General features: G+C 32.6%; 1 protein-coding gene and 1 pseudogene across 1 annotated transcript in view; both read right to left on the bottom strand.

The window, feature by feature from the left end:
- Positions 1-24,382, bottom strand: part of LOC134246747 (prestin-like) — a 106,772-nt gene that overhangs the window by 48,683 nt on the left and 33,707 nt on the right. The gene's annotated exons all lie outside the window — the stretch shown is intronic.
- Positions 5,807-24,101, bottom strand: LOC134246749 (prestin-like; annotated as a pseudogene).

Genomic DNA, 24,382 nt, shown 5'->3' with positions numbered 1-24,382 from the left:
TCTACTCTAAATCCATGCATTACTTTCAAATGAAAGTACAATAAACAACAAACACACCATTTGGACATAGCAACGACACGCAGCAGCTTTATTTTTACAGTGTACATAACATAATTATGTAAAATATGAAAATCAATTTGTATATATACATGTTTATGTTGGATTGAATAAATCATGATAAAAGTTAAACTTTATCGTGCTCTACGTGTCGTCCTAAACTGGTATTTAAACCACTATTCACCTCTTATATAGCCCTGCTAACGAGACCGGTTCTAAAGAACCACGTGATATTCACCAGGTATTCGAATGAAAACCTTGCAATTCCGAAAAAGTAATTCATTATCACACCAAGTAGAAATTGATTTCTGTCTAATTCGTTCCTCAAACGAAAGAAATCATATGATTCTTCGGGTGACAGTCGTCAGTTCATCGGCCGTTGTCTTGCCCGATTTTGACCTCTTTATTGTCGGCCGACCAATTTTTTGTCTATCGGTCCAAGTTATAATTTTTTATGCATCGGTGGCCGATTCCTTCAATTGAAGTTATCCGTCGACCAACCTTCGATCATCGTCCGACCATCGGTGGTCAGTTTATTAAGTCGGTCGTCCGTCGTTGGACAATAAGGGTGTTTAAAATTTCGGCCGACGCTTAAAATCAGACTGTAGCCCAGAGTTCGATGATCGGACGACGATTGGTCGACTTGTGAATATTTAATCTAGTAAGGATACATAACACAGCCAAAATTTTGATGCATGGATTGATATAAATTTTTTGAACGGAAATAACATGAATAATTAATCCGTAAGGTATAAAGAAATCTTAAGTTTTCTTTGCTGCTTAGATATGCACCATTTGTCGTTTTTATGCAATTCCATACAAAATTTTGCACACATTTTCAACATTGAGTCACAATTTTATAAGATTTTGCCACTTTGCCATGCAAAAATTACTAACGTGACCTACCTGAATATAGATCTATGAAAAAATATTGCGGATTTCTAAAGAAAAAAGATTTTTTGTGTTATTTATCCAAGTCGTCGGTGTCCCTAGGAATTAATGTGACTGCTCAGTGTCGTCCGATACTGTATCGGCCGATCATGTTCTTTCAGCCGACAAGACCAGAAAAATTTAGTCACCCGACCATCGGCTTAAATGTGACCTAGGCATTACTGCTGCAGAAAAACAAGGATAGAGGTATGTGTTCCGGTGAACAATCTTTGATATTTTTTATAAGACAAAACATTCAATGCTCAAGCAAAGCCTATCCAATAACGATATATTTCAACACTTTATTGCAAGCAACAGACCCAAAAACTTGCGACCCGTTTTCACAAACATTCGACCAAACTTCCGACCAAGGCACGGAAAACGTGTCCACATTTACACTGAGATCACTTCAAATCTTCATTTAAATTGCTAGAAGGCACTGTAACGTCATAAAATTTCGATCCTTTTAATAATTGAACATACATCTGCAATTTTAAACTTAATTTCAGTCAAGAAAATTTATTTGAGCGTCACATGATTACTGCAAATTCAAAGTAAGCACACATCCGATTACTGCATCTAAGATTACTGCATCCCTAGAAATAAATGGAATTGTAATTGAAGAAGCATATTTACAAAGAAGTTCATAGTACAAATAAGATACTCTTAATTCAGTAGAATAATAACTATTTATATATCCAGTTTTATCATGTTTTACTATCAAATTACGAAAACATAACAAGGCACAATTCCAAATAAAAGTTAAAAATATTTCAGCAAGATATAAAAGTCATAGAGTCAATAAAGAGAGATCCAACTCAGTGGTTTCCACATTCTATAAGGTGACACACATTTAATTTTTGCAATGAAATATCTTGTAAATTTTATGAGAATATGAATATCACACTACGTATTAGCTGGAAGAGTCAGATCGATTCACAGTTGATATGGCATCGTCTAGAGTCACAATCGCTGCAGTCTATCAAAGAGTATCCTTCAATGTCCTTCAAGAAAGATCACAAAATATCAGGCTAAAAAAGTTCCCAACACAAAATCCAGTTATTGGTATTTAAATTCAAAGTCGTATTAAGAGACAGATGATTCTCAATTTCTAGAACATCAATATTGTTTGTGAGATATCTGAACTCTCTAAATGGTAATACAATGTACATTGTTCTCAGAATGGAAAGATATACCCAATACAACAAACTACAAAGTGAATATACATGATTACCTTTAACAATAATGGAATTAAATAAAAAACAAAAGAAATTTACAAACTATATATTTAAAAATAGAGTTGTTATACATATACATAAAAAAGTTGTTCACAATTTTTACAAATCCTCAACTCATTTGCATAGTCACCCCCTCGACATCAAACTGCACGCGACATTACGACACAGGCATAGGTCCATCGTAGACGCTTCAAACAAATCAGAAAGTTTGAAGGAGATATGGTTACATTGGAAAGTCAACTGATGTTAAACGAGTGTGCATTTGTATTTGATGGATTAATTTAAGCAGTATGAATATTTTAAAAAAAAAAACATAAGGTACTGGAAACCTGGATCCGTCCGCACCATGATCCGCTTCATTGCTGTTTTTACGGATATGGTTGCATGTTCGGAGAAAATCCGAATGGAGTACCGTAGCCACAGGTGTCAAAATTATGGAAATTGTGAAAAAGTCCGAATGCATTCTTGTATATTATACGAACATGTATCAGTGTGCATGTAACTCAAGGAACCCAGGAAACAGGTACTTTGAAGAAAATCATCGAATTGTGCGTGTTTTAATATTGTCAAATTTAATTTATTTGTTTTCATTTGAACATACATGCTTTTCGTAAAATTCTGTGTATTTTTTTTTTTTTTTGTATTTTTTGTTTAAGCAGTTAACTAATGAGTTTGCATGTTTTCCTCTTAAAAATGGTTTTCACGTACTATAGTAATTCAGGAATGAGGTCAATTACTTTAAAAAGTAATTAATAAAATTACAATTACTTTGACATTTTCTTCAATTAAATTTCAGGCTTTGTAAAACATGTAATTAATTGACTTATAATTACTTTACAAAAAATGTAATTAGTTACAGTCAAGTACAATTATTTTTTGTTCAATTACCCCATCCCTGTCACGTATGCATTTACAGATTGAAAAGGTTTCCTCTAGATAGATATGTTGTTTAAGCTTACAGAAATTAAAGAAAAAATATTTAACAAGATGTGTTTGTGAAACACTATGCGCCCGGAGGTAACAAAGTTAAAAAATAAACTTTTTTGCAGATAAGTCACATTTAATGTCACAAGGTCATCGACCTTGGTGTCATTTGAAAAAAACTTCATAAGTGGAGTATGCATACCAAATATGAAGAATCTACTAGTATTTCTCATGGTTCAAAAGTTATGGCGAAAGTTTTTTTTAAAAAGCTATTTTTAGCATCTGGGTCACATTAAAGGTCACAAGGTCATTGACCTTGGTGCTATTTGAAAGAGCTTTAATGGTCAAATATGCATACCAAATATGACACTGTCTATCTCTCATGGTTCAAAAGTCATGGCGAAGGTTAAAGTTGACAACAGACAGACAAACAGATAAACAAATAAACAAACAGACAGGACAATAACAATATACGCCTCGGATCTATTGATCCGGGCGCCAAAAAAACTATTGAATTCTTTTGAAAGTTATTGTACGGTACATTGGAAGTTATTGTACGGCTAAGCTCCGCCCCCTAGAAGTTACATGTATAGTAAATTGGAATTCATAGGTTTTCTATCTGACTGATTTAAAGTATATGGCCAACATCAAAAGAAAAACTACCCCACCATTGGAGGTAACAGTTACATCATTGTTCATTGAAATGTATCTCCAAATCTAAGCTTTTTAAAACATTTATTAAATGATAATGAAACTTTTAATTCAAATGCTGTAATATGAATATATTTTTACCCAGAATTTCAATGTCATGATACTGTAAGAGTACATTTCTGTCTGTCTATTTTTATATCTTTGCATTAAATACCTATCTTACAAAGACAATATCCATGTGATGACAACCTTTATTTTGAAAAAAATAAATTAATGTATACAGAGGGTAATGGTTATATATAATGAGGTTAAAATACCTCTTAAAAACACAACAATAAAAATTTTTGCCTTACAAATGTTTCAAACTGGAATGAAAAAAAGAAACAATTTGAAAACAAAGCAGCAAGTTATACTCATAATAACTAAACTTAACGATGTACATAAATATTACTCATTAATCTTAAATTTTCAAAACCCTCTACAATTGTGTCATGAAAAATTACAAATTTCTCGGATCCCAGTTTAAATCCATATATATGTACAATTTGTACCATAGTTAGGTGTGATTTCTTTTGTTAAAAGTGTGGGTTTTCTGTACATAACCCACACTTTTCTATTACTCCGCCCATCGAGTCGGGACAAAAGAACTATTTATAAAACGATCATGCACGGTTTTTAAATGAAACAATCACACGGGCTTGTTATACCAAATTTAGGAGAGTAAAAAATTTTCAATTGTATACAGTATTTTGTAATAAATAACAGTTTAAAACGGTTATTAATACTTTAACTTTAGTTAAAAGTGAAGAAAAAAAAAACCTTCAGAAATCGCTTGATTTTTTAAACTTTTTAAATAGTGTAATGACCAGGGTGACATTAGCTTAGTAGATTCCAATATATCACTCTTTTGATAACCAGCAAAGGAAACACGGAACATACTTGACGTAAAAACAAGTGTACACTACTGTACTTACTTAAATAATCTTTTCGATTGCGGACTAGCCGATCAAAGATCTAATTTTCATTGAATTGAAATATACATAACCTCTAACAAACATTTTAATCTACGCTACGTACCAATGTGCACGGCAAAGTTTGTATCAGGTTTACAAAAATTTAAGTTAAACCAAGTTGATAATAAATTAGAATTACTAGTATGTAATTTTGACGATTGAAATTTACGAGAAAATTATCATATCAATTTAACATACAGTATATCATTGAAACTAAACTCTCTATATTTTTTTTAATTACATAAATCAAACTTTTTAAACAGGTCTAAAATATGTTTAATTTTTATGTCGCTTTCGTGGCCCAGTGGTTAAAGCGCCTGCCCTAGAGTCACGAAGTAAGGAGTTGAATCCCACTGTGGGACGTGGAGACCTATAAGTACAATGTATAAACAGAGGTCCCGTGTCGCAGAAGGTGTTGACTGGAAGAAGATCCCTCACTGCTCAATGACCTTGAGTGCCGTGTATAGGGCAAAATTTGTAGCAAAATTTGAAAAGTATTGTATACAAATCACTTACCCTGTATTCCATTGACGTGGTCAGAAGGACACGAAGGAGCGTAAAATCATATAAAATCCAAATGCATCTTTGAAACCAAACACTTAATGTTTCAATCAGTCCGACCGACTCCTAAGCTGACTTACATATGAATGATTTTTGAAAACTATGGTACAAGTCATTTACCCCATATCACACTGTTGATTATGTGTAGATACCCGATGGGCTTGGTCATAATGACAACTCGGGAGCTACGCTCCCTCGTGTCATTATGACCACGCCCATCGGGTATCTACACATAACCAACAGTATGATATGGGGTAACTACTACAAAGAAAAAATATTGCTTAAATAAATAATTTACCAAAAATAATGTACCAATATCACTAAGCCTATAAACAATACACACAATGTGTACAAGAGGCCCAGGGGCCACAGCGCTCACCTGAGCACATAAGGCTTGAATTTACTCCCCCCCCCCTCCAAGCGTTCATCATTTGAAGAAACTAGAATCTACACTACCTGAGGATGATTCCATATAAATATCACAAATCGTAGCTTTGAAGTACTTGAAAAGAAGATTTTAAAAGGTTTCCCTATATATCCCTATGTAAAACTTGGGTCGGCCATTTTGGCCCCACCCTAGCCCCGGGGGTCATGATTTGAACAAACATGAATCTACCCTACCTGAGGATGATTCCACATGAGTTTCATCTTTCCTGGTCCAGTGGTTCTGGAGAAGAAGATTTTTAAAGATTTTTCCTATATATTCCTATGTAAAACTTGGGTCGGCCATTTTGGCCCCACCTTTGCCCTGGGGGGTCATGATTTGAACAAACTGAAATCTGCTCTACCTGAGGATGATTCCACATGAGTTTCATCTTTCCTGGCCCAGTGGTTCTGGAGAAAAAGATTTTTAAAGATTTTTCCTATATATTCCTATGTAAAACTTGGGTCGGCCATTTTGGCCCCACCCTTGCCCCGGGGATCATGATTTGAACAAACTTGAATCCACACTACCTGAGGATGATTCCACATGAGTTTCATCTTTCCTGGCCCAGTGGTACTGGAGAAGAAGATTTTTAAAGATTTTTCCTATATATTCCTATGTAAAACTTGGGTCGGCCATTTTGGCCCCACCCTTGCCCCGGGGGTCATGATTTGAACAAACTTGAATCTACACTACCTGAGGATGCTTCCACATGAGTTTCATCTTTCCTGGCCCAGCGGTTCTGGAGAAGAAGATTTTTTTAAAATGCCATAAATTTTTCACAAATTCATAATTATCTCCCCTTGGAAGGGGGCGTGGCCCTTCATTTGAACAAACTTGATTCCCCTTTACCCAAGGATACTTTGTGCCAAGTTTGGTTGAAATTGGCCTAGTGGTTCTTGAGAAGAAGATGAAAATGTGAAAAGTTTACGACAACGACGACAACGACGACAACGACAACGACGACATACAACGGACAAATTTTGATCAGAAAAGCTCACTTGAGCCTTCGGCTCAGGTGAGCTAAAAAAGGGCATACTCCAAAACCCTTGCAATTAACTTACAATGTACTTAATTTTTTTATAACCTGAGAAACTAAAAGCAGGTATTATGGAATTTATTTCTTCTATTACCATACCTGCTTAACTTATGCTTTCTCTATGAAATATTCTTGAAATTTCATAGCAGTGTGTGATGTAAACACTTACAAATCAGAGATAATTATGTCACTGCACCCAGTCCATTACTCTTATAAGCTTTGTTGAAAGACAAAAAAAAGGAAAATAAAACAAAAAGTAAAAAGCAAAGTTTTCTGGTAATTGAGAGAAAATATTCATATTCATATAATATAAGAGCCCCATTTTTTTTTTAAATTAATAACACAGACTTATGGGTATGTTGTACATACATGTAGTACTATTTCAGGAAGAACAATTAATACAATGTTTGAGCTCATCCACTGTGTACATTCAACTCATTAAAGATCATAGACACATGCATATTTCAAACATCAAACTGTAAATAATATTGCATATATAGAGGGAAAAAATCTATATAAAAAGAACACCGATTTTCACACAAAAAGATGCATTATCATCAACTGAAAATATTCAACAGTTACATCACTGCATACAAGAAAATCTGTACAAGTTCTAACAAAATTATGACAACAAGATTCATATTATGACTTGTGATGTACTAAAAGGAACTTTACCCAGTGAGAAGTTTCAGTTCACAATTCTGAGTTAAATGACTTCATTTACATTTAACAGCACATTCTAGTAGTCTAACAGCTATATAAAAGGAAATGAAAAGTGCTAAAATAAAAGAAATTGATCTAAAACCCAACATCAAACCATTATTGAAAAACCGATTTTGACACACAGTTGAATATCAGAATAGCACACATTAAACATGTTGAATATGAAATGATGATATCCTGGCATCATATAAATCTTAAGCTTTACATCCTGAATCGCAGAATATAATAATGTTAACAGTTCGAAATACTGTAATCATCACAAACCAGCTGATTCAGTATGTGCATGTGATGTACACACAATAAAGGCTTTGTGGAATGATGTTAGTTTGATAATGCCTGAGATTGTACAGGGTTGATCTCTCAACAAGAGTTTGTGTCCGTTGCATAGAAACATTATAAACCTCATGATTTATCAACGGTCCCACTCCCACTGCTAGCAGACTGCACCACGACAACCAAGGAATCTGCAGCGCCATCTTGTGGTGACTCGGAGTCAACATCCTGACAAATCATTTATAACAATTAAACAACTATTAATTACATCAAAGGTGTACTAATTTTGCTCTGTAAAATACAGGGATATTTAATCCTACATAAAGAATCAGAAAACATTAAAACAATTGCATGTCCATCAACATTGCAAGATAACCTCATATTTTTTCAAATACTTGACAATGTACTTGTATTTAATTAGAAATCTTGTCAAAAACAAACATCAAGTTAATCTTTTATAACTTACTCCATTATCTTTCTGGTGTATAGCATGTAGAACAGCATCATGTACTGTTACAAACAAGTTGTGTCTGTCTAAGCAACTAAAGAAACCCGTTTTCTCAAGCATTTCTCGAATTACAGCTGATAAAATATAAGTAAATTCATGTAAAATAATGTCTTGAAGACTATTTACATTACTTAGGTTAATCCTTCTTTTAAAGATTGCACACAAAAAATGGAAAGTATTAAACAAAAAACAGTAAATTTTGATTTTTTTAAAAAAAATTTCTAGCTTAATTGTTACAAAATTTACCTTTGCAAAAAGCCAAGTGAATTTTGATGTCAATGTCACGAAAGTCATTGACAACCTGGAAGAATTAATAAAAAATATTGTGCATTTTAGAAAAAAAATTGTTTCATTAATAATATATATATATATATATATATATATATATATATATATATATATATATATATATATATATATATATATATATATATTTGTCTGTACCTTATGATAAAAGCATGGGCCAATCAAACAAAATCGCATATTTTAAAAAGAAATTTAAAAAGTCAGTTACTTAGAACTCTTACTGATGTGAGGGCTTTCACACCCATGGCATCAATAAAACTCCATGTAGAGCAATCAAAGATTATGGTGTCAAAGTCGACCTGTGGTTCTACAATGGAGGATTGGAATTCTGAAATCTGAGTCTCGTTCCCATTCATCGACAGCTCAACCTCGTCAGTGGAATTCTGAATATAAACAAGATATTATTAAAGTTTTCTTGGTACCTTCACACAATAGATGGCAAAATTAGTTTTTTCTTCGTGTTCAATATTATCTAACTGTTGCGCAGAAGATAATAACATACCGGTTTATAAAATTGGCACTTAAGTAATCAAAAATACTTATAAAAGTATTTCTGAATCCACAAACTTATGTAAATTTATTCACAGTATTTCTTTAAAGATAAAGATTAAAGTTAATCATATAATATAGGGAAAACTGTCAAATTTCCCATATTTTTGCAGAAAAAGTGAATTGGAATATCAGCAATGCATATTCTAATTGCAAATTGTGCTACAAATATATTTAAGGTTAAAAAACTTTAGGTATCCAGGCATTCATGTGTTTTATACTTATTTGGCATTTTTTTCTTCTATTTCCGTCATGTATGCTATAATACATAGTGTAAAAGGCTTTTGCTATCATTGCAAGACACCACAAAACACTTCTCATTTCATATCATGCTAATAAGCATTGGTGTATCTAACGCTGGATTCAAGAAAATTTTATTTCTCTAAAACTGTATTAAAACTGAATTTTTTTCCCCCTTTCATACGGTACAAATGTCAACTTATATAAGACCTTTTCTAAGACTTTCAAAGACCTTGAATCTTATAAAGATGAACAGAATGAAAATTGTTGCATGAAAAAATTTGATTTTCAAGCTTCATTTTTGGGGTTATCTTTCCATGCTGAGGATCGGATATCCTAAACACTATACAGGAAAGATAATTCTGTCATGCTCAAGTTAACTTGGATTCCTCGAGTTTAAAAATAATACTTTTTCCTGAGATTTTTTTTGTAATTACCGTCAATATCTACTAGCTTACTTTCTTAACCATTAACAAACTAAGTGATAATTAACTGTCAAAAGCACCTAAAACTAATGAAGATATTTACATGTAAAATGAAGAATAAGTGGACAAAAGTGTTACAGAAGTAAGGCACAGATGATATATATAGTGATATAAGTATTTTGTAATTTTATTTGTATTACTTAAATTTATACATTTACATTAACTTATCAATCAAAACCGCACAGATTCAAGTACATGTATTTCTTAAGTAATTTAGATTAGTTAAATATGCTTACAAATGAGGAGTTTATTACCTTGAATGTTATTTTGTCAAACTTGTCTTTTTCTTTCTGTATGCGATGCCTAGCTGTTTCCATGCCCTGTTTCACATGTCGTGGATTACAGGTGAACTTAAAGAGCATGTTTTTAAAATATTCCACACTCACAAAAAATAAGGCATTTTCAAACCGGAAAATCTTTACACGAGAAATTTCTTGTGCCTGAAAAAATGTATATACTGTATACTGGGTTATTTTCGCCCCGTGTTATTTACGCCCTTTTGAACTTATGAACAATTTTGCCCCGTTTTAAATTCGCCCAGTCATAGTTCTGTTTAAGAAATTATGAGGTGTAATTTGAATTCGTCCCGTTTTAAATTCGCCCAATCAACGAGAGGGCGAAAGGGGCGAAAATAAAACGGGGCGAAAATTTCCCAGTATACATTATATTTTTTCGAAAATAGCATTTTAATTAAAAAGTCTTTTAAAGTAACAATATGTTTAACAGAAGCTTTATGAAAAGTAGAACTTCAACACAAGTAGATAAAAGAATAAAACAAAACGTTTTTTGAAAAACAGAAATTTTCTTTACAAAAAAATTGAAATCTTCACGATGTCAAAGGTAGGATTGAGCTTCTTGTTTACCTCTTTGTACACAGAAATATCTCTGTAGATGTCAGTTCCTGGTATCTGTCCCAGCACACACACATAAGGTCTGAAAATTTACAGATGTAATTTATACACAATGAAAATTACTTTTCAAATCTATTTATACAAGTTTCCAAATAAAGGTAGGTCAGCTTTTTGTAAAAGTTCACACAGAACCTCTTACTTCAAAACTATTTATTAAAATTCAATTTTTATAACATACTTAATTTCAACAATGTTAATGTTTTATCATTCGACGAAAAAACTGCTTAAAAAGCTACAGAAATCAATATTTTAAAGGACTTTTTTTGTGGTCGAAGGATATTTAGCAGATAATTCTGCAAATCTGCACAATTATCAAATTTAATATCTTGGAACTTTAGCCTCACATACTTTTACTCAGAGAATATTTTCCATTATGATATTGCTAGGAATATTTAATATAGTCTTAATTAATATTTTTAGAACAAGTTGTACGCCTTTCTTGAACAAACTTTGCAAAAAATTAAGATATGTTAAATATGTCAATATAAAATTTACACATTTTTTTGCCTGAAAATCACATATTTTGACCAATATTTCAAAATTTACATCACTGACCCTACATATTATCAAAAATATTTTACGTACGATAAGATCATATTTTTGCCATGGTTACATCTGATATTATATTATTAAGGTTTAAGTAATTAACCAAATAGTTAAAATCTAAGTGCTAAAAGGTCAACTTCATTGTACCGTAGATCAGTAAGATGAACACCGAGTCACTGACCACCTATTTTCTCTGCGATTTTGAGTCACTCTGTATGACTTCTTATCCAAAATATACTTCTCAATAAATCCTTGATTTGACAAATTTCACGAATGAAATACCTTAAAACTTTTAGACAAATACATAAAGGCAATTGATAAATATCCTATTAATTAAAAGAAAATTTGAAATTCAAATACAGTTGAACTTTGGTATCTGGAACTCAAATATCTCGAATGCCATGGATATTTGGAAGTCCTAACCACATTTTCTTTAGGTATTTAACCTTCGATATCTCCAATCCTCAAAGTTTTTTCACAGTCCCATCAGGTTCGAGATAACCAAGTTTTCAATTTTTCAATTTTATATTTATAACAAGTAGAAAACAAATATGTAAAATAACAGTGGGCTTATTCATAGAATACTACATACCTCTGTACCCTATACACAACAGTAAATATAGCTACAATAACTCCAAACAATAGTTCCAGATCCACATCTAATATCACAGTGGCCAGGAAAGACAGGATCCAGATCAGCTGTAATTAAAAAAGAGAATATACTGTAAAGAGGGGAAAAACAAGACATGATCCAGATCAGATGTAATAAGATATACTTGTAGATTATACTGTAAAGAGGGACAAAACAATTCATGATCCAGATCAGCTGTAATAAAATATACTTGAAGATTATACTGTAAAGAGGGACAAAACAATACAGGATCCAGATCAGCTGTAATAAGATAAAGATTATATACTGTAAACAGGGATAAAACAAGACAGGATCCAGATCAGCACTAATTAAAATAGAGAATATACTGTAAAGAGGGGAAAACAAAACATGATCCAGATTAGCTGTAATAAGATAAACTTGCAGATTATACTGTAAAGAGGGACAAGACATTACAGGATCCAGATCAGCTATAATAAGATAAATATTACATACTGTAAACAGGGATAAAACATGACATGATCCAGATCAGCTCTGATTAGATAAAAATTACATACTGTAAACAGGGATAAAACAAGACAGGATCCAGATCAGCTGTAATTAGATAAAGATTACACACTGTAAACAGGGATAAAACAACAAAGGATCCAGATCAGCACTAATTAAAATAGAGAATATACTGTAAAGAGGGGAAAACAAAACATGATCCAGATTAGCTGTAATAAGATAAACTTGCAGATTATACTGTAAAGAGGGACAAGACAATACAGGATCCAGATCAGCTATAATAAGATAAATATTACATACTGTAAACAGGGATAAAACAAGACATGATCCAGATCAGCTCTAATCAGATAAAAATTACATACTGTAAACAGGGATAAAACAAGACAGGATCCAGATCAGCTGTAATTAGATAAAGATTACACACTGTAAACAGGGATAAAACAACACAGGATCCAGATCAGCTGTAATTAAGGTATTCAATGTATAATGAAGAGATTTTGAACAATTTAAATTAATTTTAAACTAGCTAAAAACGTATTACTAGATAACGATAAAAGTTAAATGAACCAAATTCACAAGTCATTTTGCATTTAAAATTTAGCGTTATCTGCCATCGATGAAAAAAAGAAAATTTTGATTCCTCAAAATTTCTGCGGTAAGTAACGTTATTTCATAATTTAATGTAGAGGGAGGTTGTGCATATTTTCATCAAGATTTGTATGAAATTCAAAATATTTTTACAATATCTGATAAAAACATGCGCTGCCCATAGACTTGTAAAATTAATTGGACAATAATCAAAATTTTGTAAATTTATTTAATGGAGCATTTATTTTAATAACATCTTCAAAATGATACCATGATTAGGAATATCGAATCATTCATTTATCAGGTACAAATTATATTAAATATATATTATACTGTTAACGGAAATATCATTTAAACAGGACCAAACTAGCTATAATATTTTCTTGTAATTAATTTAAGTTAAAATATCAAACAGTTAAATACAGCTGTAACTGGCGTCCCGATTCCTCATGCGTATTTGGAATATCTGAATATATGTTTTTACCATGAATTTCCCACAAGAGATGAAACATTCACATTAATTAAATTCCACTTTACAAAGCAATTACAACATACAAAGTCAATTTTGGACGATTTCCAGAGTTTGGGAAGCTCCAGGAACTGACGAAACATCCCCTTTAAAGCTGTTATCACGATTGCAGCCAGAACACACTGAAAAGTAAAGGTGTGCTCTGTGTATTGAAAAAAAAACAATATTTAAACTTTCTTACATATATTTATATTTGTAAATTCTTCGAACATACAACGTTTATGAATAAAAAAAAGAAGACCGTGGAAAAGACAAGTTTAAAACTTGATGTTACATTTTTACCTTGGGTAAGGTTTTAAAGTATGGACCTAACACAAGGAGCACTAGGAGAACCAGAACACTAGATACCAGTCCTGTCAGCTGTGAAAAGTGAAAACAGCTAGAGCATTATAAACGCTTCAACCAAGGATATTTAACTACATACCGGATCATTCCATCGATGACATAAATGTAATAATAATAATAATTTTAATCAGGTATAGGCAAGTATGCAATGTACATGAGCATTGAGGTGTGAGTATTTAACACGATATAAAAATAGAAATATATAATTTAAGAGATGTTATAAAACAAATTGACAAATAAATCTTATTTTTATATAATTCAAATAAATATATTGTATTAAATATGCCTAAACCCATGGATAGCCCATGAAAGCCAGTATGGCTTAGTTCCAATGGGGTCCTTAAATATTTTTCATTACACTTTAACTTTTCTAACGTCAACTTCCCTTACTTATGCAGCAATATACCTTCATCAGCTGCATACGGAATATATATATATCTCAGTTGATTCGATACGCAGGAGCATGCTCTACGTATGAACAATTTCTATAACGAGGTAAATTATTGACAAGCAAGTTGATGAAACAAGAATAACAGCAGTCTCGTTTAAAGTCATCATTTCGTAAGTTCTTTGGTCGATACAATGACCTTGTCGATCAGTAAATACAATTTATCATTGAGTCAAATGCCGACTGGCGTTTTTCATACCAACTGTTAGTCCATTATTTATACACTGAATTGACGACGGATTTTTTCCGTTATTACCTGATCATGACAAGGAGCACACGGCGGGTGTGACCGGTCAGCAGGGATGCTCACTCCTCCATGGCACCTGATCCCACCTCTGATGTTTCGGTTCGGGGGTCTGTGTTTGCTCTGCTCTTATTTTGTATTGTTTTATGGACTTTGAGATTGAATACTGTTTGTTATCTCCATATCCTTCTACTACAGATACAAAATATAAGTCCTGTATAATATGATGGTTGAATTCTGACCTTGTGTGACTGACCTGAGTGACCCCTCCAACGTGTTCCTGAACAAGGCTTCTTGAAAAGGAGGCAGCAGTTGCAAAGCAAGAGAAGAAAGAGCTTCCAACATTAGTTATGGCATAGGCAATCAACTCCTGTCATAAAAAGAGGTTTGTGAAATAATTTCAATTTGATCTCATATCGAGATTTCTCAACATAACTAAAAATCATATCTTGGCAATTGATGTAATTATTTAGTTTTTTCCTGTTTCCTTTTAATAAAATTAATTTAATAAAACGTCTAATATGTATAGTTTTGTAGAGAACTTGAACATGTTGACGTAATTGAAGGTACTGCCCTAAACCTGTTTATATCTAATTGGAAATATTTGGAATGGATATGCTTAATATTTCTGTTTGAAGAGAAATTATCCTACACAACATTTGATTAATTCTGTAAAACATTTTCCTTTTTGTAAATACCTGGTTGGACTCGATTTCATATCCATGTTTTTTGGCCAGGATTTTGCCCATAGATACAGAAATAGCAAACACAACAACAGCTAAAGCAAAGGCATCAGAAATCACATCAGGTATCAGGGAAAAATCTGGCACTGTCGGTACAGGAAGTCTAGAAATTAATTTAAAGTCAGAAAGTTTTTTATCTAGTAATTATCAACGGGTATTATAAAACACAAATAAATACCGGTCATAAGAACTATCAATCTAATTTCCCATAGCTCACTAAAGTAAGAAAATTTTAAACTGTATGAAAAGCAATTTTTTTTTGTTTCCCAACAATGAATAAAGTGGAATGATTCTCAATAGTGCCTGATCACATACCCTGTGGGAATATCTCCGACTATTTTGACACCATAATTGCTGTTAATATCTACAAAGTATGATATCACAGTTCCTAGCACTACCTGAAAATGGAAGAAAAAAATTATAACAATTTTTATAGTCCTCGAGATAAGGGAAGCACTAGATAAAGTCTGTATGGCAGTTCAAAGAAAACACAAGCTATTATGATATTTTGATTGATATTTATATATATATATATATTATTGTACAAGATGAGAACCATAAATTTAATCGATTTATTTTATTTTTTTTATTTTTTGATGCTGTAATGTTTACTGTTCTTTTAAGCTAAAATGTTTTTATTTTCAGATCAGAATTAAACAACAATATTAAAGAATTCTCTTAGAAATGAACTTAGTTGGTTACGTGATCAAATCCTGTGAATCCCGTGTGATTCGGTCGCGGTGCTATGACCTATGACCCCCAAATAAGTTCATTCAAATCTGAACATATTTTCTCTTCAACTGGTTCATTATATTTGCAAATGTAAATATTGAAATATGACCTGACTGATTTTGAAATATCAATATCTTTATAAGAAATTTGAAAATTGACGACACACAGAGAAAAAATTGAATTATTATTCAACATACTAATTTGTAACATGATTATTGATTTGCAATTGGTATGTAATTTTTTTTCTATTCAGCATTTTTTCAATTCTTTCTACACACTGACAGCTATGAGTTCTATAAGGTCGGGTATTCTGAGTCTGAGTCTTTTTTGTTCATATACTTATACATGTAGCTTTGAATTTTATGAGGACTGGCATTTTCAGTCTGCGTCTATTCTGTCTATATACTTACAGCAATGAGTTCTATAGGGACTTGCATTTTGAGTCTATATCTATTCTGTCTAGATATGTACAGATCTAAGAAGGATATGGAGATAACGAACAGTATTCAATCTCAAAGTCCGTAAAACAATACAAAATAAGAGCAGAGCAAACACGGACCCCCGAAACATCAGAGGTGGGATCAGGTGCCATGGAGGAGTGAGCATCCCCTGCCGACCGGTCACACCCGCCGTGTGCTCCTTGTCATGATCAGGAAATAACGGAAAAAATCCGTCGTCAATTCAATTCAGTGTATAAATAATTGACTAACAATTGGTATGAAAAACGTCAGTCAGCATTTGAATTAATGATGAATTGTTGATATTCTTGTTTCATCAACTTGCTTGTCAATAATTTTCCTCGTTTTAGAAATTGTTCATAATTAGAGCACGCTCTTGCGTATCGAATCAACTGAGATATATATACTCCGTATGCAGGTGATGAAGGTATATTGCTGCACAAGTAAGGGAAGTTGACGATAGAAAAGTTAAAGTCATCACGTTTATCATATAGCTCGGTTGTTAGATTACCATTAGTGTCTTGTTCAAGTAACATATCCAAGTATGAAACAGAAGTGTCGGACTCTGTAGTATCTTTTATCTCAAGCTCACCAGGATATAACGAATCGACGTAGGAATGGAAATTACCATTATTAATTGACAATACGTCGAACGTCGATATATCTAAATGTCGAGTTGAAGGCCACAGCAAGTGTTTCCTCTTTTCACGCATAAGATTTTGCACAAATTCTGCTTCATATGTATATAAAAATAAGTCTGCTAATAACAGAGCGCAATTTGTACCCATGGGTATTCCAGTAGATTGTTGGAATACCTGGTCTCCAAAAACCATATAGAGATTGTTAATTAGAAACTCTAGCACGAACTGGCATAATTCCCTTTCTATTCTGTCTATATAGGTACAGCAATGAGGTGTATATGGACGGGTCATTTAAGTCTGTGTCTATTCTGTCCTTTTATTTACAGCTATGAGTTCTATAAGGACTGGTTGTTTGTGTCTGGGTTTTACTCTCAGTACGTACAGCTAAGAATTCTATAAGGATCACTATTTTGAGATGTCTGATATTTATTACGTCAATATACTTACAACTATGAGTTCTATAGGGACTGGCATTTTAAGTTTGGGTTTTATTTTTGGATTGTCGTTGATGTGCTCTGTCACAACGTAGATCAACACCATACATAGTACTGAGGCTATTAGGGTAACTACATTGGTGTTAGCTAGATTTCTGACGAAATCAATGTATGTCTGAAACGACAACAGGAAACCAAAAGAGAGTCAACTTTATACAACATTATAATACACAACTCATTGTAAATACTTTCTCTGACGAGCCTGGCATTATGTGCATCTAAACCCATGTACATCTTTATTCTTACATAAATAAGATTGAAGGCTCCACTGTACCGGTCAGTCGTAATTCCGAACACGTGTTTAATTTGACTGGTAAACACGTGACAAGCTGCCCCGGTATGTAGTTACAAAACCAAGGCGGGTCACACCCATCAACAGCTACAAGAGGTATGAAGACAGTTGAAAGCTAATCAATAGTTTACATATATTTGATTCAAAAAGTACGGTGATTTATTTATAAAGTAAATTCTAATTAGCACGGACACAGATAATCCAGACATTTTATTTTCTGGACAAAACTTGTTGAAATACAGTGCTCATCATTTATATAATTTTTATATGTCAAAGATGGACATGATAATCACCTGTAGAAGACCAACAACAAAAGTGACGGCCATCGCTATCTCCAGTTTGACGGACTCGGTGTTGTCACTACATGATAGTGTGTACAGGGGAAGACTCTGATTGGTCAGGTTTGTGGTTACCATGGCGCTGGATTCGTTGACACAAGTCGTAATAATACATGTATGTACATTTGGAGACTTCAAACCTTTCTCAATGGCTGAACCCATCATCAAACCTGCTACAGCATGGACCCCTTCAAACATTTAAGTATGAGGAAAGTATTGCTATTTAGAAAAACAAAAACTAGGTGATAAATATTGCAATGAACTTGTAAAGAAATATCAAACAAATTAATGGATATAATGATGGATATTATTGATGCGAATAAAAAATTCCCAAAAATCATGATATTGTAAACTGTTCATGATGTTCAACATTCTCTCTTTCTGCAACCTTGCTTATTAATCGTCACAATGTTTGGACAATACAAATTCCATGTTTGTGAATCTTTGAAAAAAATAAGAACTCCCCAAAAAATAAAAACTCATGCAGTGAAACTTACTTGTCTAGACAATGTAATGAACTTTTACATTTTCCAAAACCGAAACTAATTAATTGAATAAAAAATGAACAATTTCCCCAAAACATGAAAGTTTCACAGAATTCATTGTAGACTTAACATTCTCTGTCAGACATTCATGCCTTACCTATTGAAATATGCCTGGACGTTCCAAAGAAGAAATAAATAATCACAGGGAAAAATGAAGTGTACAAGCCATATATTGGGTCTAGAGTGGTAAGCAATGCAGAAGCCATACCTACAAGATACATGGTTTGTATAGTACAATAAACCGTCAAATCTCATTAATTCGTCGAACTTTGGACGTCTCTATATACAAATAAATAGGTTCTTTAGATCAATATTTTTCCGAAACCTCAATTCCTGGGAGAAACTAATAGCTATTCATAGCTATGCATATTCATTAGCAAGAGCTATGATTTTTGTTCATGTATATAATCATTACTTATGTAATATACGGAGAAAACGAATAGTAAATATGTCCATTAAACTATACAAAATAGGAGAAGATCAAACACGGACCTCAAAAACATCAGAGGTGGGATCAGGTGCCATGGAGGAGTGAGCATCCCTTGCCGACCGGTCACACCCGCCGTTCCTCCTTGTCTTAATCGGAAAATAACGTAAAATCCTTCATTAATTTATTATATAAATAATAGACTAACAACTAGAAAGTCTACTATTGCAAGCAATATTGTATGTCGATTTAGTATTGCTAAAACGGTACCCATTAGCTAAGCTTGGTCAACCATCACTTCGTATCAGTCCTTCTAGTACTTTGATTTAAAAGTCAAAGTTAAAGAATTTCTCCTTTTCCCTGGTTTCCATGGCAATAATCGATTATTTGAACATTTTATATGCGAATCGCACAACTACAATAACTTATCACTAAAATAAAAAAAGTTTCATGACGAATGCTTAAGGGACCAGAGAGAACACTCGCGGACAAAATTCGTCGCTTCTTGCAGGTTTCCATGGCAACGGTAGCTATTTTGAATACGAATGACCACAAAACAGAACAACAACCAGTGGTCGTCCTTTAAAGAAAGATTCAGGAATATTGCCCCAGCCATCTCCGAGAAACAGCCTGGATAACAGAAACACGCGTACAACCGACTTCGTTCGGGACGACAAAATTAGTTTGAAAAACCTCAGTATTTGACTCAATGGTAAATTGTATGTGCTGACAAGGTCATTATATCGTCCATAGAACGCACGAAATGATATCTTTAAAGGATACTGCTGATATTCTTGTTTCATCAACTTGATTGTCAATAATTTACCTTATTTTAGAAATTGTTCATACGTAGAACATGCTCTTGCGTATCTAATCAACTGAGATATATACCAGTAAACTCCGTGTGCCGTGTGCAGGTAATAAAGGTATATTGCTGTAAAAGTAAGGTAAGTTGATGATTGAAAAGTTAAAGTCATCTCGTTTATTATAAGTCTTGGTTGTTCGATTACCATTAACGTCTTTTTCAAGTAAAATGTCCAAGTAATTATTGGAAATATAAAAAACATAAATAAAACATCAACGTTCTCGATATATTTGAATGTCAAATTGCAGAATACAGGAAGTGCTTTCTTTTCTTTTATAAAGTCTCCCTCATGAAAATGTAAAATCATGAAAAATGTTTAAACAACTGTTGGAAGACCTAGTCTCCGAAGACTAGAACAATGCTGTTAATAAGAAAATCAGGCATCCTTTTTATTTGAAAAAGAATGTTTTATAGAATAAGAGTGATTTTAGAAATATATTTTGAACCAATTACAAGATATGAACATTTTCGAGTTCCCTTTTTATTGTAAAAAAACAATTTGTCTATTATATCAAAAGTTTAGCTTTTGTTTCATCATATCATGGGATAAACAAACATGTGCAGGTTGTATAAAGTGTATGAATTCGGAATGTTATTGATTTCAGAAAAAAAACGTTATTCTAATTCTTTTTAATTTCATAAACTTTGTAGATTTAAATTTTCATTAAATAAAAAGACTTGAATACATGCTCTAGAGAAACTAGTCTGAACCATTCTAAATCAGGTTATTTTCTTTAAGGGTTAATACATTTCTTTGCTTCCGTATATAGTTGCATATTATAAAGGTAGGTCTGTACTTTAAAAAATTTCTGTCAAACTGATCAATTTTTAACTTGAATACCTTGAATAACTCAGGAACTAACTAAAACACCCATAAAAGACAAATCTTTGCAGGTTATTTTTCATACAACATGTCTCAGAGTACATACCACTAAATATTCAACAGCCAAAATTAATCATAAAGAAGTGTGAGATCATATTTTATTTAGCTATGCACCAAATCACATCAAATTTATGTAAAAACTTGTGGAAAATAAAAACTTCTGGAAACAAAAATATTCATTTGCCAGAAGAATATTTGAAATTTTCCTGGAAAAGAATAAAAAATTGAAGTTGAATCTGTCTAGTTTTCTTAATAATTCTCAAAATCTAAACTGTTTATATGCCATTTTTAATTTGAAATAAGTAAGAATTATATCTAAGGTTAATAAAAACACAAACTTTGCTATGATTGACCAGAAACAAAACAAAAGAGCCATTTGAACAAGTATACCCCCATATTTTGAATATCAAGTTTTTCAATCATTTTTTGCAAAATTCATTAAGAAAGTGAAATTAAAAAAGAAGATATAGGCCTAAAATCTATAAAAATGATCTCATGTTAGTTTGTTTTAAAAAACAAAAGTTTGGGTTCAATTAGGTTATTATGAATTTTGTATCTGTGCATGTGCTAAAACATACAAATCATATTGATAGAGTGTAAAGTGGTAATTATGTTCCCCAAACGAAGTTGGGGAACATATTGTTTTTACTCTGTTTCTTATTATTATTATTTTTCTTCTTCTTCTTCTTCCTGGGTACTTTTTTGTCCGGGAATGATCTCGTAAACTATACATCCGACTAAGGTGAAATGTTTTTAGGGTCAGTAGACATGTTATGTAGATTTGCGGAACGAAGGTCATTTTGCGCGCACGTGCTTGCAAGAGCGTGCACGTGCAACATGTGAAATGACCGATTTAATTGATATAGGCGTAACTTTTTTAATTTTTGATGAAATGCTATGAAACTTAAAATATAAGGATATATTAGAAGCATAGACAATATGACATGGTCAAAATAGCAAGATCTCACGCGCATGCACGTGCGCTTTGCTCTGATTGGCTGAAACTAAAGTCTCAATATCTTTCTTATTTTTTGACGAAATCCTTTGAAATTTTGAAAATATCCATGCATTAGGATATCCTACAACAAGATATATAGCAATTATCATGAAAACACGTGCATGCACGTGCGCTGCAATCTGATTGGCTTAAACTTTAAATAGCTATAACTCCCTTGATTTTCAGCCAAACAGGATGGGATTTGGAACATAGATAGATATACTGGACTACTACAAGAAGGTATGGTCACCATGCATATGCATACACGTGCATGTACGTGCGCTGCATTCTGATTGGCTGAAACTTTAAACAGCTATAACTCCCTTGGTTTTCAATCAAACGGGGTGGGATTTAGAACATAGATAGATGTAACGGACATCTACAAGAAGATATGGTCACCATGCTCATGTATGCACGTGCGTGCACGTGAAATGAGCAAAATAAAAAAAAGAACACTTGAATGAGCGTATCTTTTAATTACTTTTGGATTAAATGCTTTAATATTTAGCACATTGTGTAGACAAGATGATATGGTCATTACGCACATGCATTCACATACGCAAGCAAAATTTGAATGGACTTTGTACACTTTTGGGTAAACGTTATTAAAGTCTCAAATGCATCGAGTTTGTCTTATTTAATGAAGTTTACAGGGAATATGGCACCAAAAGGGAGTTGGGGAGCGTTTGGGGAACATCTGTAACGGTCTCCGTTACAATTAGCACTAGTTTCCATTAATAGTAAATATTAAATGTTTTGTATGCAAATTGACAATATAATTAATAAATATATACTTACTTAATTATTTTCAAGCACCCAAAATATATAATTTCAATTAAAAATGTGTTAAGCAGAATTTTATATTAGTGTGTAAAAGTAAAACCGGATCCGCAAAAGTATGGACCTTCCTGAAATCACCAAAATGCATTTTTATTTCCTATCTAATGTATGAAATTGAGGAAATATAAGATTTCAAAGTTAAAAGAAAGAAATTTTTCAAAGATTTTGTTTATACATCATGCATGTAATTTTTTTTTAAATATATAGTGTGGAGCATTAATTAAGCAACAGTATCGATCAATATTTTACTTTTAATCTTTTGTTTTCTGACTCAATTCTAGTTATGTCATATTGTTTGTTATCCTTATGCTATCCTTGATGTTTTAAACGTATTAACATTTTATAAGAAATAGCATCATTTTGGTAGAAGTAGATAATTTAATCAATTTCAGTATTATATATTTAAAGGAATAAGTATCTTTCATATGATAATAATTATCATTTTAGTTCAGTTAATGGTTTCAATAGTTTTCTTTATCTGCTCAATTGAAATAAAAGAAGTGTTCATGAAATATCTATAAAGCAGTGTCGATTTTGGTCTTTTAAACTACTCTCTGTAAATTGCAATAAAATCACTTTCTTTCTCTTTTTTGTCAATTGAACATCATTGGATATATCTGGGTTAAGTGGCATCCTACAATGGGCTCTCTATATATGATGCTGCTTTAGTGAATTGAATTGGTGCTATGAATAAATTATTATGTATTAACATGAATTTGTGAGACCTCGGGATCTCCATCCCCTTTAAAGTACTTCAAATTTTGTCACATATGTGCCTCACTAGTTCTATAGAAACAACACACAAAACTACGCAATTTTTTAAGCAATTTAAAACTTAACAGGCCTGAAGGATTTACTGTGCTATATTTAGATCTCTCTTACCCTGGGGGATGTGCATGATCCCCACGGTGAGTCCAGACACGACATCCCCCGTCAGATCCGTACGAATATTATAGTCCTTCATGATTCCAATAAACGGGAAAATCCTATACAGAAAACTCAGGAAGCAGTCTTTGGAACATTGGCACTTTTTACAGGACTTAAGGAGACTCTCCTTAATGAAACCAAATCTCTGGACCGCCACCTCTGCGTGTTCATTGGGATCCAGAAAGGACCTCCTCAAATCCTTGTCATCAGAAGTCATGTTCCTTCCATCTTTGAAACGGTTAAAGCAAAATCATTTCTAAATTATATATTCTGAGAGAACGTATATTGTACCTGAACATAGTAAAACAAAATAATAAACTTACGCGCCACTCGCCTGCTATGATGAACTGTCCATTCAAGTGCTCTAGCTACGATTCGCCATTTTCGTCTTCTGTGTTACTTTTTTTTCAGAAATAACAAAATAAATCAAAACTGGATTTTTCCTTTTGCAGCGATATGGCTTGCGTTTAATTTTCACCCGTTTGTTTATTCAGTCAGATTTTTTTATTTTAATCACATCACGTGCGATCAGATATTCTGCGTCGCTTTAT

This window comes from Saccostrea cucullata, unplaced genomic scaffold (genome assembly GCF_032062105.1).
Source record: "Saccostrea cucullata isolate Sc308-1 unplaced genomic scaffold, CSIRO_AGI_Scuc_v1 ctg159, whole genome shotgun sequence".
NCBI lineage: Eukaryota > Metazoa > Mollusca > Bivalvia > Ostreida > Ostreidae > Saccostrea > Saccostrea cuccullata.
This window is presented reverse-complemented; position numbering and strand designations above follow the sequence as displayed.